General features: G+C 38.7%; 1 pseudogene; it reads left to right on the forward strand.

Moving 5' to 3' along the window:
* Positions 1-3,827: 3,827 nt before the first annotated feature.
* On the forward strand, positions 3,828-18,333 carry LOC123465658 (annotated as a pseudogene).
* Positions 18,334-18,647: the final 314 nt, after the last annotated feature.

Genomic DNA, 18,647 nt, shown 5'->3' on the forward strand with positions numbered 1-18,647 from the left:
TGTGAATGGGAGAAAATATGTGTCAGTCATATATTTGATAAAGGATTAATATCTAAAATATGTAAAGAATTTATAAAACTCAGTAGAAAAAATGATTTAAAAAATGGACAGAGGATCTCAATAGATGTTTTCAAAAAGAGGTACATGAAAAGTCCTCAACATCACTAATGATCAGAAAAATACAAATCAAAGCTACAGTGAAATCACCTCATGCTTTAAAATGACTATTAAGAGAAAACAAACAGTTAGTAGGCTATGGAGAAAAGAGAACCCTTACGCCCTGTTGGTGGGAATGTACACTGGTGCAGCCATCATGGAAAAATAGTATGGAAATTCCTCAAAAAAATTAAGAAAAGAAACAAATATAATATTATATGTCAATTACACGACAATTAAAAAATTAAACTGCTATATGATCCTGCAATTCCATATCTGGGTATTTATCAGTAAGAAACAAAAATTACTATCTCAAAAAAAAGTATATGCACTTACATGTTCATTGCAGCATATTTATAGTAGTCAAGACAGTGAAACAACTTGGATCAATTGACAGATGAATGAATAAAGAAAACATGGAAAATAAACTCTGGAGTTTTATTTAGCCATAAAAAAGAAATCCTATTATTTGCAACAACATGAGTGCATCTTGAGGACATTATGCTAAGTGAAATAAGTTAGACATAGAAGGCAAATAGTGTATGATCTCACTTATATGTGGAATCTGAAAGAAACTAAACTTAGATAATAGACTGGTGGTTGCTATAGGTTTGGGGGTAGCATGATGGAGAAATGGGTAAAGGTGGTGAAAAGGTATAAACTCAGTTATAAGACAAAGAAATCCTAGGAATGTAATATACAGCATGTGCTTTACGCATAGTCACTCAGTCGTGTCTGATTCTCTGCAGCCCAGTGAACTGTAGCCCATCAGGCTTTGCTATCCATGGAATTTTCCAGGCAAGAATACTGGAGTGGGTTGCCATTTCCTTCTCCAGGGGATCTTTCTGAGCCAGTGATTCAACCCAGGTCTCTTGCATCTTCATTGGCAGGTGGATTCTTTACCACTGTGCCACCTGAAAGCCCATAATTAACAGTACTATTGCTTCCCAGGTAGCACTAGTGGTAAAGAACCTGCCTGCCAATGCAGTAGACATAAAGGATTCAGGTTCAATCCCTGGGTTGGGAAGATCCCCTGGGAGAGGAAATGGCAACCTATTCCAATATTCTTGCCTAGAGAATCCCGTGGACAGAGGAACCTTGTGGGCTACAGTCCACATGGTTGCAAAGAGTTGGAGATGACTGAAGTGACTTAATACTGAAGTGACTTAACACACACACATATAGTATATTTGAAAGTTGCTAAGATAATAGATCTTAGAATTTCCTGCACAAGAAAAAAATTTTGAATGTATGTGTAGTATTACTGTGGTATTCACTTCTCATATATACAGATAGCAAATCATAATGTACACCTAAAATGAATACAATGTTCTATGTCAATTATATCTCAATAGAAACAAAATATATTCTTAAAATTATTTATAATACACATTATTAGATATGTATAAAATTGAATTTGTTTAGTTTTTTAATAGTTTAATTTATTTATTTATTTTTTGGCTGTGCTGGGTGTTCATTGCTGCACGGGCTTTTCTCCAGTTGTGGCGAGTGAGGGCTACTCTCTAGTTGCAGTGAGCAGGCTTCTCATTGTGCTGCCTTCTCATATTGCGGAGCTTGGACTCTAGGGCACACAGGCTTCAGTAGTTGAGGCACGTGGGCTCAGTGTTTGCAGCTCCCAGGCTCTGGAGCACAGTCTCAACAGCTGTGGCACACTGGGTTAGTTGCTTCATGGCATGTGGGATCTTCCTGAACCTGTCTCCTGCACTGGCAGGCAGATTCTTTACCACTGAGCCATCAGGGAAGCCCTTGGTTAGTTTTTTGAAACTAAGTTTTCTCTGTAAAGGAGCTCTTTGATGTTTACAGTTTTCACTCTAAATTTTTTTAATTTATTTTTAATTGGAGGATAATTGCTTTACAATGTTGTGTTGGTTTTTGCCATATAACAATGTGAATCAGCCATAAGTATACATATATCCCCTCCCTCTTAAGCCTCTCTTCCACCCCACCCTGTCTGAATTATTTAAACATTTTATTCTAAGGTATATTTCATTGAGATTATAAAACCCAAAAGACAAGATATGATACATTTTTCAGCATTTTTAAATTAAAATCTTTATGTAGATTTTCAAAAACATTTTTGGCATAAAATACAAAGTAACAAGTTTACTAGTTGTTAATTTTCAGTTTTTAAAATAGATGTTCTTAATTTTTTTTTCTCAAATAGTAAGTCTATATCATATATTCACATTATGAGTAGTATAAAGGGATGAAGATTACTGTTTATTTTTAGCATTTGAGACTATGAAACACTTATTTGTAGCTGTTTCCAGTTCAAAATTTAATATACCATAAAGATATAACTATAGAATTTTTATATTTACTTTAATTTTTCAGTAATTAGAAGGAAACAGAGATTGTATAAACACATTAATCGCATTTTAGAGATGAACAAACTGAAGACTTTCAAGATTAAGGTCCTTAGTGAAACAGCTAGATAATAGAGTCTATCTCAGAACTTCCCTGGTGACCAGTGATCTAGACTCCAAGCTTCCAGTGCACAGGTGTGGGTTTGATCCCTGGTCAGGGAACCAAGATCCCATATGCTGCAAAACCAAACTAAAAAAAAAAAGATTCTATTTCATGAATCAGATCAGCTTTTTCTCATTAGATATTTGACTGGGAGACGGTGAGGTCAAGGATAGTTTTCTAAAGCAAAATCCAGAGCCTGAGTAAAAGACATTTAAAGGAGGTCAAGGTGATAGAACTTGTGAATGACATTTGGCTAAATCCATGCTTTTTGTCTCCATGCGTCTCTTTTAATTGCTCTTTATTTTCGTGGCTTCTGACATCCTATGATCCATGTTAATGAGGGCTGTGGACAAATGGGACTATTCATTGCTTCTTCCTGGCTTTAAGCAAGGAGAGGTTTCCAATGTGTGGTTCGTATAGGAAGTCCTCTGGTAATATACCACATGGGTGTTAGCATTTAGCATGTTTCTGTTTCCCCCCATAAAGACATTAGCCCCCACTAAGGTACACAGTGCACTTAGGATGCCAGTGGTCTAGATGTCCTGTGATTTAGAGCCCTGGTCGCCAAACACCTTTTCCCCTTTTCTGATCCCACCTCTCCCTTCTGAACAACTACTGAGGATCTAGACAGGGTACCATGAACCCAGGGTGCAGTTCTACCTCCCCTTTCATTTTTACTCTCTCCTTTTTCACATGTGCTCATTGAGAGAAAGCCCTCTCACACATTCCTCACACAGCGCAGAAAGAGAAGTGATGACTGGTTTATAAAACAAAATCTTAAGCCCATTTACTTAATATAATATTGTAAGGCACATAAATGTAACAACCATCCTATATCCCCCTCTGTAGTTGAATACATGAACAAGTAGACATTTTCTGCATATACTTAGCACGACTGTGACCATCGGCAGCACTGGACCATCCCTCACAGCAAAGTCTCCCTTTCTGACGTGGTCTATGGAATTAGGAAGATATGAGCTGTTTTCTCTTCCATGTCTCACATAAATACTCTTAATTTCTCAGTACCTTACTCCAGTTTCCTCCTTTTTTTCTTTGCCTTTTTTTCTCTGTCTAGATCATCTCTAAACACTTTTCCTTTTTATATTTATCCAAGAAATATAATGTCTAAAAATATGTAAGTCTAAAATATTTAGATTAAAAATATTTTTAAAATAGTGATTATGGCTTCCTTTTCTATGATTTTAGTCATAATAAGTTATGAAACCAATAACAGATGTGAAATCAAGAACAGCCATGGACAGAGAATGTACTTTGCAACAGAGGATACTGCTTTGTGTACTCGATTTGCTATGGATCTTATAGACCCTTTACCATGAGGATTCATGATCTTAAGGGCCAAGAAGTGATAACTCTGAAGAGACCACTACGATGTTCCAGCTGTTGTTTCCCCTGCTGCTTGCAGGAGGTCAGTAAGCAATTACCTGAGTATTTTGTAAAGTAGGTCAGCAAGAATTTTCACCCTGTCATCGAACTACATAATCATATGAGATTTAAAGGAAAAGCAGTATACCAGCTGTTGGTTTATACTTGAGAGTAACTTGTAGGAAGGAGGCAGGTGGAAAAGAGTAAGCAGTTAGCTGTACATTCCTGAGCAGTATGCCCTCTGGGGTGGGATCAGAGATCTCAGAGACCAGACTTCTTGATCTTCAGGGAGAGCTGAAAATGTAGAGCACCTGGGTCAAGTCCCTCACCTGAAATCACCACAAGGGCCTGCCCAAACCTAAAGGAGGGTTCCATAGAGAATATCTTTGAATGCCATCCCAGAGGCAAGTGGACAGAAAAGTGAGGAAAAGAACAGAGGTGTTCATCTCATAATTTTAGCCAACTTATAGGGAGCTAACCTAAGGAAGGCTCCCCCTAAGAAATCTCAAATCCTGTGGTTTTCAGTTCTCTATTTGAAAAAAAAAAAAGTATTATATCTGAGTGTCGTGAGCACCTTCAGGCCTGTAAAGGCCAGGTGTCTCTTTCATAGAACTTGACAGCCCTCTGACAGAGAACATGAATCCCGGGGCGGGGCGGGGGGCACCAGGGCACGGAGTGTTTATGGGAAGTTGACCTTTGCCTGTATTTCCACTGGCCTGAGACCAGCACTGCCTGGGTCACTCAGGCATCCATATGGGTAGCTGTGAGAACAGGGCAGACAGAGCTACAAGCACATAGACATTTGATGTCTAATACTGCACTTCTTTTGAAAGGATAACTGAACTTATTTATACTGAATTTTGTTTCCCATGTCACTTACTTTAGATATAACAATACTCATAAAATTAGCTAAGGCAAAATTGAGAGTTTGATGGAATATTTTCTACAATTTGTAGGGCACATTAGCATACATTATACTTTTGGTCTTAAAAAATAGGTCTAAGAAGTCCTTATTTACAGATGAACATGCTGGGATACTCAAGGTCAAGGTCACTCACCTAGGGTTCAGAGCCAAGATCCCAGGCCCTGTTTTTCTTTGTGTCCTAGCACTATTGCCACTCATATTGCAACATTGTCCCAGGGATCAGAGCTCCATTTGTATGCTAAACTACTGTTTATAAAGGAGTTTAAGAGTTTTAATAATCTAGATATTTTTCATAAGTATGAAAAAAAGAACATTTTGAAATATAGGAGGCCAGTAGAGCAATACTTCAAAGTGGAGACTGTGTGTGCAGTTTGTGTCTTATCCCTTCCACTTTGCAGCTGGGGAAACTTAAACTAATTAATTTACCTCTCTTTCCCTCAGTTACTTCCTCTATAAATAGGAATAATAGTACCAACCTGCCAAGAATGTAGTGTGAATTAAGTGGTGCATAGGACAGCATTTTGCACTCAGAAAATGAGCAAAGGATTTAAATAGACATTAAAGAAATGTCTTTTTCAAAGAAAACATACAAATTGCCAAAAGATATACAAAAAGCTGCTCAAAATCACTATTGGTCAGAAAAATGCAAATCAAACCCACAATGATATACTACATCACACCTGTTAGAATGTCTGTTATCACAAAGACATGTTGGCAAGGATGTATCAATAGAAAAAAGGGAAATTTTGTACATTGGTGGGAATGTAAATAGCCATCATGGAGATGAGTATCTAGTCTCCTCAGATTATTAAAAATAGAACTACCACATGAGCCAGCAATCCAACATTTGAGTATATATCCTTAGGAAATACTATCAGGTTCTTGCCGGGAGCTGGTGAGACATTCCACTCGTGACAAAGGTCATGAGGAAGGAGGCTCGGCATACGCAAAGGTGGGATCGAGCCTCAGGAGTCCCCCTGGATATTCTCAAGCATCTACCCCCAAAAAACCAGAGTCTGCCTACTTTATTGCTTTGTGCTCTCACTTCTGACTTTACTGGGGGCTGTCCCCCACCACCATCTCACTCTCTCTGTCAAAGAGTTAACTTACAGCTCCAATTAATAAAGTTCCTGGGCAATTAGGAATGTTTAAATCCAAACCCTTCAGATGGCTCTCTGACTCGCCTGACAAGTTTACCCGGACACCTACAGGTATGCATACGATTGTTTACAGTCTCCCAGCCTCGAGAGGCACGGGAAGCTTAAGATATTCAAATAGCTTAGAGCCTCTCAGAGAGTTAGAAACTGTCAGAATAAAACTAGTAAAAGATTTCATTGATGAGCCAATGCTTGTTGCCAAGTTTTCACATCCCCTGTATTGTATCCTTGAATGTGTATTAATTAATATAGTTGGTACGTAGAAGAAATAAGTAGTGGCCTTGGTGTTAGTAACTTTAGACCCTTAAGGTAATAAATTCTTTCCTTTGTTGTAAACCCATTACACATCCGCCCTATAGGAATGCAATTTTATCTTCGGAAGATGGTGCCAAACCTTAAAATAATTACTCTTAGAGAAAATAAGTCTTTGTTGATAAGTCTTTGTCAAGAGTCATAAAATGTTAATAGGCCTTCTGGCCAGAAGATGATGTAAATCACCTAAACCATTTGTATAGGATAAATTTGCAGGAAAGAAACCCTGGTTTTTGATAAGGATCAAAGACTGCTGACTTTGCATCCCCTATTATCCTCTATGTGTAACTTAGGGTATAAAAACCCCTGTTGAAAATAAAGCTACAGGCCTTGCTCACCAAAGCTTGGTCTCCCCATGTCATTCTTCCCCTCAATTTCCAGCTGAGTCTCCATCTGGAGCGCGGATATCCTCTGCGACCATTTATTTGCCTGGGCTTCTAAGACCCACTCAAGAAGGTGTCTAAGGTGGGGCACCTTCCACTATTCGAGAGGGTGCCTGCGGCCTCCGTGGTCAGAGCTAACCTGGTGTCACAGGTTATATTGATTTTCCATATAAACCAAGCTACTCAGCTTCTTTTCTCCACTAAATTTTCCTACTGAGCTATCCTCATTCTATTACCCTTTATATCTTTGGTGAATAAATAAATAAATAGTCACCGATGCCATCTCGCCTTCGAATACCCTGGATCAGCCAGGGCTGGACCCCGGCAGGTTCTCAAAGAGATTTCTGTACTTATGTGTTTATTGAACCCTTATTTAGTAGCCATGATATGGAAACATCCTTAGTGTCTACTGACTGGTGAATGGATAAAGAAAATGTGAGATGTGTATATATATATATACACACACACACGTGCATACATATATATACAAATATAAAATATTATTCAGCCAAAAAAGAGAAGAAAATCTTGCCATTTGTGATAATATACATACACCTGAAAGTATTGTGCTAATTGATAAGTCAGATTAAAAAGACAAATGCTGTATGGTTTTATGTATATGTCTAATCTGAAAAAAAAAAAAAGTCTAACTCATAGATACAAAGAGCATAATGGTAATTGCCAGGGACTGGTGGGTGGGAGAATCGGGGTATATTAAGTCAAACACTACAAACTTGCAGTGATAAAATGAATAAGTTCTGAGGATCTAATATGCAGCCTGAGGACTACAGTTAATAATACTCTACTGTATACTTGAAATTTGAGGAAATAGATCTCATGTGTTCTTACCAAAAAAAAAAAAAAATTCACCCATGTGAGGTGATGATTGTTTCATTTAACTTAATTGTGGTAATCTTTCTACAATGTGTTTGTATAACAGATCATCGCATCATACACTTTAAACATATTACTAATTTTTTGTGTCAACTGTACCTCAGTGAAGGTGGGAGAAAATAATATTATTAATTGAAAACAACTACTCAATAAATGAAAGCGATTATCAGACATTGTTACAATGATGATGATAATTACATATTACCTTACTCTCTTGTTTTTGTAGATAGAAATCTATGCTCCTCCTGGTATACCAATAGGTTATATTACACAGACCTGGCACCCATGTCTGCCAAAGTTTACAATTCAAAATGAAAATAAAAAGGACATTCTAAGAATTATAGGCCCATATTTTGTGTGCAACTTTTGTGGAAATATTGAATATAAGATAAGAGATGTGATATATTTATAGGATTTGCTTTTCTAATATAAGGATAATATAATTTTGTAAGATGTTACAAATATATTCAATATTTGTATACTGACATCTCAAGAGGATGATAATGTGCTCATATAGTTAACTTTGGTCACAAAGGTAGTTATTGCTCTGATTAGATGTCAGTGTTGATTATGTTAAATGGCAAAAAGAGCGGCAGAGCCTTACAGTCAAATAAACATAAGCAAAATATCTAACATTTAAACATGGTGGGTTTGTATGGAGACACTGAATATTATCATTCAAAACAGAACACTGTGTGTTTTCAGTCATGTCCGACTCTTTGAGGCCCCATGGACTGTGGCCTGCCAGGCTCCTCTATCCATGGGATCTTTCAGGCAACGATACTGGAGTGGGTTGCCATTTTCTCCACGAGGGGATCTTCCTGACCCTGCATTGGCTGGGGATTAAATTCTTTACCACTGAGCCATCAGGTAAGCCCAAAAAAGGACGTTAGCCTTGGTATTAAATCTGATTGCCAAAGCATTTAATCTTTCCTTTAGTATGAAACACAGACTTCCAGTGTTCTAGACCCTTTTCAGGAGCTCTGACTCTTTAAGTTCCTTTGAAAAGCTCATGTATGCAAAGAGAATTTTAACAAAAATGCAGAAAGACATACTATAGAGTTATGCTTTCTATGGTCCTGTAAACCATAATATATTTGTATATTTTTTACTACATGAATAAATTCTATCATGGCAGTTTTTCAACAGGTAGTCTAGCCTTATAGCTTTTATATTATTCAGATACAAATGCATAATATAAAGGTTCAGTGTTTTATAACTTAATCTTAATGATTCTCTTAGAAAACCATAAAATCTGTTCAGCTGCATCCAAATTTCCACACAAGGGACAAAAATCTAAATCTGGAACTAACCCAACATTGTAAAGCAATTATCCTGCAATTAAAAATAAATTAAAAAACAAATAAGAAAAATTTTACTTTGGAGCTCTTTGTTCTATACATCATTCCTCTTTTATTGTTAAGCACCATTCTGTTGTCCAGTCTTACCCCAGGTTTTGAGCTGGAGCATCCCATCAAGTTATTATTGGTTACCTACCTTCACTCAAAACTGCCAGTTCTCTTTTCTGGGCTTTTGGCATTTTACATTTTCCTACTGACAGTGGATGACAATGAGGCCTTCTATCATATTTAAACACTCACCCTATGTCAAGCCTCTGTGCTTGTCTTAAATTAGAATTCAGATGGGCATTCCATTTACTACCCCCCTCCCCCAATGGCTTCTAGAAATTTATCAAAAAAATATTTCGTATTTATATCATGTTCACTTAACATTTATTTTGATCAGTTTAACTCATTTATTAAGTCTGTCTTAATGTTAAGTTTTCAGCAAAACTACTTTTATGTAAGTCCTCTAAAGCAGAGAACTCATTTTTCATGTATCTATCAGTTCAGTTCAGTTCAGTCTCTCAGTCGTGTCCGAATCTTTGCAACCCCATGAATCGCAGCATGCCAGGCCTCCATGTCCATCACCAACTTCCGGAGTTCACTCATACTCCTGTCCACTGAGTCGGTGATGCCATCCAGCCATCTCGTCCTCTGTTGTCCCCTTCTCCTACTGCCCCCAATCCCTCCCAGCATCAGGGTCTTTTCCAATGAGTCAACTCTTCGCATGAGGTGGCCAAAGTACTGGAGTTTCAGCTTCAGCATCATTCCTTCCAAAGAACACCCAGGGCCGATCTCCTTTAGAATGGACTGGTTGGATCTCCTTGCAGTTCAAGAGACTCTCAAGAATCTTCTCCAACGCCACAGTTCAAAAGCATCAATTCTTCAGCGCTCAGCTTTCTTCACAGTCCAACTCTCACATCCATACATGACCACTGGAAAAACCATAGTCTTGACTAGACGGACCTTTGTTGGCAAAGTAATGTCTCTGCTTTTTCTGCTTTACTGACTATGCCAAAGCCTTTGACTGTGTGGATCACAATAAACTGTGGAAAATTCTGAAAGAGATGGGAATACCAGACCACCTGACCTGCCTCTTGAAAAACCTATATGCAGGTCAGGAGGCAACAGTTAGAACTGGACATGGAACAACCGACTGGTTCCAAATAGGAAAAGGAGTTATGTCAAGGCTGTATATTGTCACCCTGCTTATTTAACGTATATGTAGAGTACATCATGAGAAATGCTGGGCTGGAAGAAGCACAAGCTGGAATCAAGATTGCTAGGGGAAATATCAATAACCTCAGATATGCAGATGACACCATCCTTATGGCAGAAAGTTAAGAGGAACTAAAGAGCCTCTTGATGAAAGTGAAAGAGGAGAGTGAAAAAGTTGGCTAAAAGCTCAATGTTCATAAAATGAAGATCATGGCATCTGGTCCCATCACTTCAGGGGAAATAGATGGGGAAACAGTGGAAACAGTGTCAGACTATTTTTGGGGGCTCCAAAATCACTGCAGATGGTGATTGCAGCCATAAAATTAAAAGACACTTACTCCTTGGAAGGAAAGTTATGACCAACCTAGATAGCATATTAAAAACAGAGACATGTATCTGTCAGTCAGTTCAGTTCAGTCACTCAGTCCTGTCCAACTCTTTGCAACCCCATGAATCACAGCACACCAGGCCTCCCTGTCCATCACCAACTCCCGGAGTTCACCCAGACTCATGTCAATCGAATCAGTGATGCCATCCAGCCTTCTCATCCTCTGTCATCCCCTTCTCCTCCTGCCCCCAATCCCTCCCAGCATCAGAGTCTTTTCCAATGAGTCAATTCTTCGCATGAGGTGGCCAAAGTACTGGAGTTTCAGCTTTAGCATCATTCCTTCCAAAGAACACCCGGGGCTGATCTCCTTTAGAATGGACTGGTTGGATCTCCTTGCAGTCCAAGGGACTCTCAAGAGTCTTCTCCAATATCACAGTTCAAAGGCATCAATTCTTTGGTGCTCAGCTTTCTTCACAGTCCAACTCTCACATCCATACATGACCACTGGAAATACCATAGCCTTGACTAGACGAACATTTGTTGGCAAAGTAATGTCTCTGCTTTTGAATATGCTATCTAGGTTGATCATAACTTTCCTTCCAAGGAGTAGGTGTCTTTTAATTTCATGGCTGCAGTCACCATCTGCAGTGATTTTGGAGCCCCCCAAAATAAAGTCTGACACTGTTTCCACTGTTTCCCCGTCTATTTCCCATGAAGTGATGGGACCAGATGCCATGGTCTTCGTTTTCTGAATGTTGAGCTTTAAGTCAACGTTTTCACTCTCCTCTTTCACTTTTATCAAGAGGCTCTTTAGTTCCTCTTCACTTTCTGCCATAAGGGTGGTGTCATCTGCATAGCTGAGGTTATTGATATTTCTCCTGGCAATCTTGATTCCAGCTTGTGTTTCTTCCAGTCCAGCATTTCTCATGATGTACTCTGCATATAAGGTAAATAAGCAGGGTGACAATACACAGCCTTGACGTACTCCTTTTCCTATTTGGAACCAGTCTGTTGTTCCATGTCCAGTTCTAACTGTTAGCTCCTGACCTGCATATAGATTTTTCAAGAGGCAGGTCAGGTGGTCTGGTATTCCCATCTCTTTCAGAATTTTCCACAGTTTATTGTGATCCACACAGTCAAAGGCTTTGGCATAGTCAATAAAGCAGAAATAGATGTTTTTCTGGAACTCTCTTGCTTTTTTGATAATCCAGTAGATGTTGGGAATTTAATCTCTGGTTCCTCTGCTTTTTCTAAAACCAGCTTGAACATCTGGAAGTTCACAGTTGACGTATTGCTGAAGCCTGGCTTGGAGAATTTTGAGCATGTATCTATAGACAGATGCAAATATCTGTATGCATCTAATGGATCATAATATGCACAGTTCCATTTGGCATGTGATTTTAAGAGTATATCTGTTTCATTTTTATCCAACTTTGAAAGCAGATTAAGGTTTTCTAGAACTTTTAAGACTGTCTCCTTTTTCAATTTAGATTAAATCTCTTGATTGAAAAAATGTGGTTGGCAAGATTTCCAAGCAGTTTACTAAGATTATGAGAGAAATATTTACACACTACAGTAGCTTTGGCATCCAGTTTCCTGCGGACATTGATGTGAAAATGAAAGCTGTGATACTTGGCATGTGTTTTCTCCTTGTAAGTCTGTTCTCACTAATTTTGGCTGCAGATGATTTCTCTAGTATCAGGCTTAAATTATTCAGTAAATTGTACATTTTAGAATGAGCTTAAATTTATAGCTTTTTTTTTACCCCCAACAGTATTTATTTAATCCTAGCTCTTAAATTCCATTTTCAGCTGATACTGTGAATTTATAGGCGATGGTTCTCTCTGGAACCTCTACTTAGTTTCACAGGTCAACAGAAAGGCCTTATATGTTAAGAAGAGGCCCTAGTCTTTGGGGCTTGTATTGCTATGCTATGCTATGCTAAGTCGCTTCAGTCGTGTCCGACTTTGTGCGACCCCATAGACGGCAGCCCACCAGGCTCCGCCGTCCTTGGGATTCTCCAGGCAAGAATACTGGAGTGGGTTGCCATTTCCTTCTCCAATGCATGAAATAGAAAAGTGAAAGTGAAGTCACTCAGTCGTGTCCGACTCTTCGCGACCCCATAGACTGCAGCTTACCAGGCGCCTTTGTCCATGGATTTTCCAGGCAAGAGTACTGGAGTGGGGTGCCATTGCCTTCTCCGGGGGCTTGTATTAAAAATTCAAAATTAGTTATGTGAGGATACTTTAAATATGAGTTTACATAGGATAAAACTCAGAGAAATAGATAGGTTTCCTTTTGATTCACTATTAAGTCATGTAATATAAGGCGTAATCTGCAATGAGTATACATCCAATCAAGCCATCAGATCAAATTGCAAATTGAGAGGAAATACATGGGGTAAAGCAATGAACCAGACCTTATCTTCACATTAAATCATGTAGGGAGAGTTCAGAAACCCCAAATACCATATCATACCCCAGTTAAATTAAGTCAGAAGCTTAGCATCAGAGGCTTGTAAAACTCCTCAAATAAATTCATATCTGGTCAAAGACGTCTGAGACAGAGCAATGATTTTTCTGTAATCCCTTCCTGTACAGTAGAAATGCCTGGGTAGCTTTCACACTCCCTATGTCAAGACTGCCCACATCTAGTAAACCAAAATCTGTGGAGATGGAAACAAGTCTTTAAGCTGATTAGGCTCCCAGGTCATTCCAGTTTCCAAACAAGATTTGAAATCATTAGGTAACTATCTTAAACAGTCATTGGAAATCCAATCAGGTAAAACCAAAAAGGTAAGAGGATATATAGCAAACAGGATCCTTTCCTTCAACAAATAATTGTCAAGGAAGATAAAAAGAAAAATAAAATGAAAAAAATATAGAGACATCAACCTCACCCAGTTTGTGGAGCATGTCTAGATATTGATTTGAACAAATCAATGTAAAAACACATTAACAGGGCATCCAGGGAATTTGAATACTGACTGGCTATATGATGATGATATAAAACTAAAGTTTTTTTAATCTCTGATGATGATAATAATACCTATGTATTATTGTTGTTCAGTCGCTAAGTCATGTCCAACTGTTTGCAACCGTCATGGTCTGCAGCACACCAGGCTTCCCTATCCTTCACTATCTCCTGGAGTTTGCTCAAGTTCATGTCCATTAAGTCAGTGATGCTATCTAGCCATCTCATCCTCTGTTGCCCACTTCTTCTTTTGTCTTCAAACTTTCCCAACATCACGGTCTTTTCCAATGTGTTGGCTCTTCGTATAGGTGGCCAAAGTACTGAAGCTCCAGCTTCAGAATCAGCCCTTCCAATAAATATTCAGGGTTGATTTCCTTTAGGATTGACTGGTTTGATCTCTTTGCTGTCCAAGGGACTCTCAAGAGTGTTCTCCAGCACCACAGGTCAAAAACATCAATTCTTTGGCACTCAGCTTCCTTATGGTCCAACTGTCACATCCATACATGACTACTGGATAAACCATAGTTTTGACAATATAGCCCTTTGTCAGCAAATGGATGTCTCTGATTTTTAATATGCTGTCTATATTTGCCACAGCTTTCCCTCTAAGCAGCAGCGCCTTTTAATTTCACGGCTGCAGTAACTGTCTGTAGTGATTTTGGAGCCCAAGAAAATAAAATGTCACTGCTTCCACTTTTTCCCTATCTATTCACCATGAAATGATGGGGCTGGATGCCATGATCTTAGTTTTTTGAATGTTAAGTTTTAAGCCAACTTTTTCACCCTCCTCTTTCACTCTCATTAAGAGGCTCTTTAGCTCCTCTTCGCTTTCTGCTACTAGAATAGTGTCATCTGCATATCTGAGGTTGCTGATATTCTTTGCATAAATCTTGATTCCACTTTGTGATTCATCCAGCCTAGCATTTCCCATGATGTACTCTGCATAGAAGTTAAATAAGTATGGTGACAATACTTATTGTCATACTCCTACAGCATTGTAATACTCCTTTCTCAATTTTGAACTAGTTCATTGTCCGATGTCTGGTTCTGACTGTTGCTTCTTGACTCATATACAGTTTTCTCAGGAGACAGGTAAGGTGGTTTGGTACTCCCATCTCATTAAGAATCTTACACAGTTTTTTTGATCCAAGTAATCAAAGGCTTTAGCATAGTCAATAAAGCAAGAGTATATGTTTTTGTGGAACTCCCTTTCTTTCTCTAAGATCCAGTGAATGTTGGCAATTTGATCTCTGGTTCTCCTCTTTGAAACCCAGCTTGTGCATCTGGAAGTTCTCGGTTCACGTACTGCTGAAGCCCAGCTTGAAAGATTTTGAACATAACCTTGCTAGCATGTGAAATGAACACAATTGTGCGGTAGTTTGAACGTTTCTGGGCATTGCCTTTCCTTGGGATTGTAATGAAAACTGACCTTTTCCAGTCCTGTGGCCACTGCTGAGTTTTCCACATTTGCTAACATATTGAGTACAGCACTTTAACAGTATCATCATTTATGATTTTAAATCACTCAGCTGGAGTTCTATCACCTCCACTAGCTTTTCTTGCAGTAATCCTTCCTAAGGCCCACTAGACTTCACACTCCAGGATGTCTGACTCTAGATGAGTGATCACACCATCATGGTTATCCATGTCATTAAGACCTTTCTTGTATGGTTCTTCTGTATATACTTTCCCCCTTATCTTAATCTCTTCTGCCTCTGTTAGGTCTTACTGTTTCGGTCCTTTATCACGGCTATCCTTGCATGAAATGTTCTCTTGATCTCTCCGGTAAGAGATCTCTAGTCCTTCCATTCTGTTGTTTTCCTCTATTTCTTTGCACTGTTCATTGAAAAAGACCTACTTATCTCTCCTTACTGTTCTTGGAACTCTGCATTCAGTTGGGTATATATTTCCCTTTTTCCCTTGCCTTTCACTTCTCTTCTTTCTTCTATTTGTAAAGCCTCCTTAGATAACCACTTTGCCTTCTTAGATTTCTTTTTCTTTGGGATGGTTTTGATTACCACTTCCTCTACAATGTTACAAACCTTCCTCCATAGTTCTTCAGGCACTCTATCAGACCTAATGCCTTGAGTATATTTGTCATTTCCACTGTATAATCATAAGAGCCTTGATTCAGATCACACCCAAATGGCCAAGTGTTTTTCCCTACTTTCTTCAATATAAGCCTGAATATTGCAAGAAGGAGCTTATGATCTAAGCCAAAGTCAGCTCCAGGTCTTGTTTTTACTGACTGTGTTGTGTTGCTCCATATTTGGCTGCAAATAACATAGTCTTATTTTGGTATTGACCATCTGCTGATGTCCATGTGTAGAGTCTTCTCTTTGGTTTTTGGAAAAGGGTGCTTACTATGACCAGGATTTTCTCTTATGAAAACACTGTTAGCCTTTTCCTTGCTTCATTTTGTACTCCAAGGCCAAACTTGCCTGTCATTCAGGGTATTTCTTGACTTCCTACTTTTGCATTGTAATCCCCTATGATGAAAAGGACATTTTTTTTTTTAATGGTAGTTCTAGAAGATGCTATAGATATTCACAGAACTTGTCAGCTTCAGCTCCAGCATCAGTGGTTGGGATATAGACTTAGATTACTGTGCTGTTGAATGATTTACCTTGAAAATGAACTGAGATCATTCTGTTATTTTTGAGGCTGCACCCGAGTACTGCATTTTGAACTCTGCACTTGACCACAGAGATCAAATTGCCAACATCCGCAGGATCATGGAAAAAGCAAGAGAGTTCCAGAAAAACATCTATTTCTGCTTTATTGACTATGCCAAAGCCTTTGACTGTGTGGATCACAATAAACTGTGGAAAATTCTTCAAGAGATGGGAATACCAGACCATCTGACCTGCCTCTTGAGAAATTTGTATGCAGGTCAGGAAGCAACAGTTAGAACTGAACATGGAACAACAGACTGGTTCCAAATAGGAAAAGGAGTATGTCAAGGCTGTACATTGTCACCCTGCTTATTTAACTTATATGTAGAGTACATCATGAGAAACGCTGGACTGGAAGAAACACAAGCTGGAATCAATTTTGCCAGGAGAAATATCAATAACCTCAGATATACAGATGACACCACCCTTATGGCAGAAAGTGAAGAGGAACTAAGAAGCCTCTTGATAAAAGTGAAAGAGGTGAGTGAAAAAGTTGGCTTAAAGCTCAACATTCAGAAAGCAAAGATCATGGCATCCGGTCTCATCACTTCATGGGAAATAGATGGGGAAACAATGTCAGACTTTATTTTTCTGGGCTCCAAAATCACTGCAGATGGTGACTGTAGCCATGAAATTAAAAGATGCTTACTTCTTGGAAGGAAAGTTATGATCAACCTAGATAGCATATTCAAAAGCAGAGACATTACTTTGCCAACAAAGGTTCGTCTAGTCAAGGTTATGGTTTTTCCAGTGGTCATGTATGGATGTGAGAGTTGGACTGTGAAGAAGGCTGAGCGCCAAAGATTTGATGCCTTTGAACTGTGGTATTGGAGAAGACTCTTGAGAGTCCCTTGGACTGCAAGGAGATCCAACCAGTCCATTCTGAAGGAGATCAGCCCTGGGATTTCTTTGGAAGGAATGATGCTTAAGCTGAAAATCCAGTACTTTGGCCACCTCATGCAAAGAGTTGACTCATTGGAAAAGACTCTGATGCTGGGAGGGATTGGGGGCAGGAGGAGAAGGGGATGACAGAGGATGAGATGGCTGGATGGCATCACTGACTCGATGGACGTGAATTTGAATGAACTCTGGGAGTTGGTGATGGACAGGGAGGCCTGGCGTGCTGCGATTCATGGGGTCGCAAAGAGTCGGACATGACTGAGTGACTGAACTGAACTTGATCCCAAGAGGTATTCCATTTCTTCTAAGTGATTCTTGCCCATAATAGTAGATATAATGATCATCTGAATTAAATTCACCCATTCCTGTCCATTTTACTCACTGACTCCTAAGATGTCAATGCTACTCTTGCTATCTCCTGCTTGACCATGTCCAATTTACCTTGATTCACAGACCTAACAGTCCAGGTTCCTATGCAATACTGTTCTTTACAGCATCAGTCTTAACTTTCACCACCAGACACATCCACCACTGAGTGTCAATTCTGCTTTGGTTGAGCCACTCCATTCTTCCTGGAGATATTAGTTATTGCCTTCAGCTTCCCCAGTACTATATTGGACACCTTCTGACCTGGAGGGCTCATTTTCATATCTTTTTGCCTTGTCGTTCTGTCCATAAGGTTCTCCCTTCAAGAATACTGGAGTGGGTTGCTATTTCCTTCTCCAGTGGATTATGTTTTGTCAGAATTTATCTGACATATCTGACATATCTACTATGACCTGTCCATCTTGGGTGGCCCTGCATGACATGACTCATAGCTTCACTGAGTACCCAAGCCTCTTTGCCATGACAAGGTTGTGATCCATGAAGGAGAAATTACCAGAAGATGAATTCAATTCTTGCAGTAATCAAAAAATGCATAGAATTATGGGATTTCATTGCTATTAAAATTAAATGCTGCAGGTGGAGCTCATATAGCTATTGACTTGCTACGGCTTTTTAATTTTCATAGTTTTTTTTTTTTTTCTTGTTTAACAGATATATAAATGTGTTTCATCAGATCCCTTAGCATCCCTCTGCATCAGAATTATCTCTTTTATGCTGTTGAAATTCATTTCTGTATTTTTGTTTTTATCTAGGATTTCATGTTTTATGAAAACAATTGCTGCATTCAACTTTTGGCAGGAGGAATATGATAGCAGAGTAATGAAAGTCTCAAAATATTTGATGTCTATATTGACTGGGACTGTATAAAAGAAAAACTCATTTTTTCCTCTTGAAAGTCATTATACCACATGTGAAATACTCTTGATATCTGTAGTCCCAGAATGTGATTTCAGTTTGAAACTATGGTCCATTTTCTGTTCACATGCTTATAAATATTTTATATATTTTCTTTGAATGTTCACTGTGTATTTGGGAGAAATGCATAGGACTGTTTACCTTTAGACACGAAACTGAATTATATTCTGATTTTACATTTTTATAGCAAAATTAATGAAAGACTTAT

This window comes from Bubalus bubalis, chromosome 1 (genome assembly GCF_019923935.1).
Source record: "Bubalus bubalis isolate 160015118507 breed Murrah chromosome 1, NDDB_SH_1, whole genome shotgun sequence".
NCBI classification, from domain to species: Eukaryota; Metazoa; Chordata; class Mammalia; order Artiodactyla; family Bovidae; genus Bubalus; species Bubalus bubalis.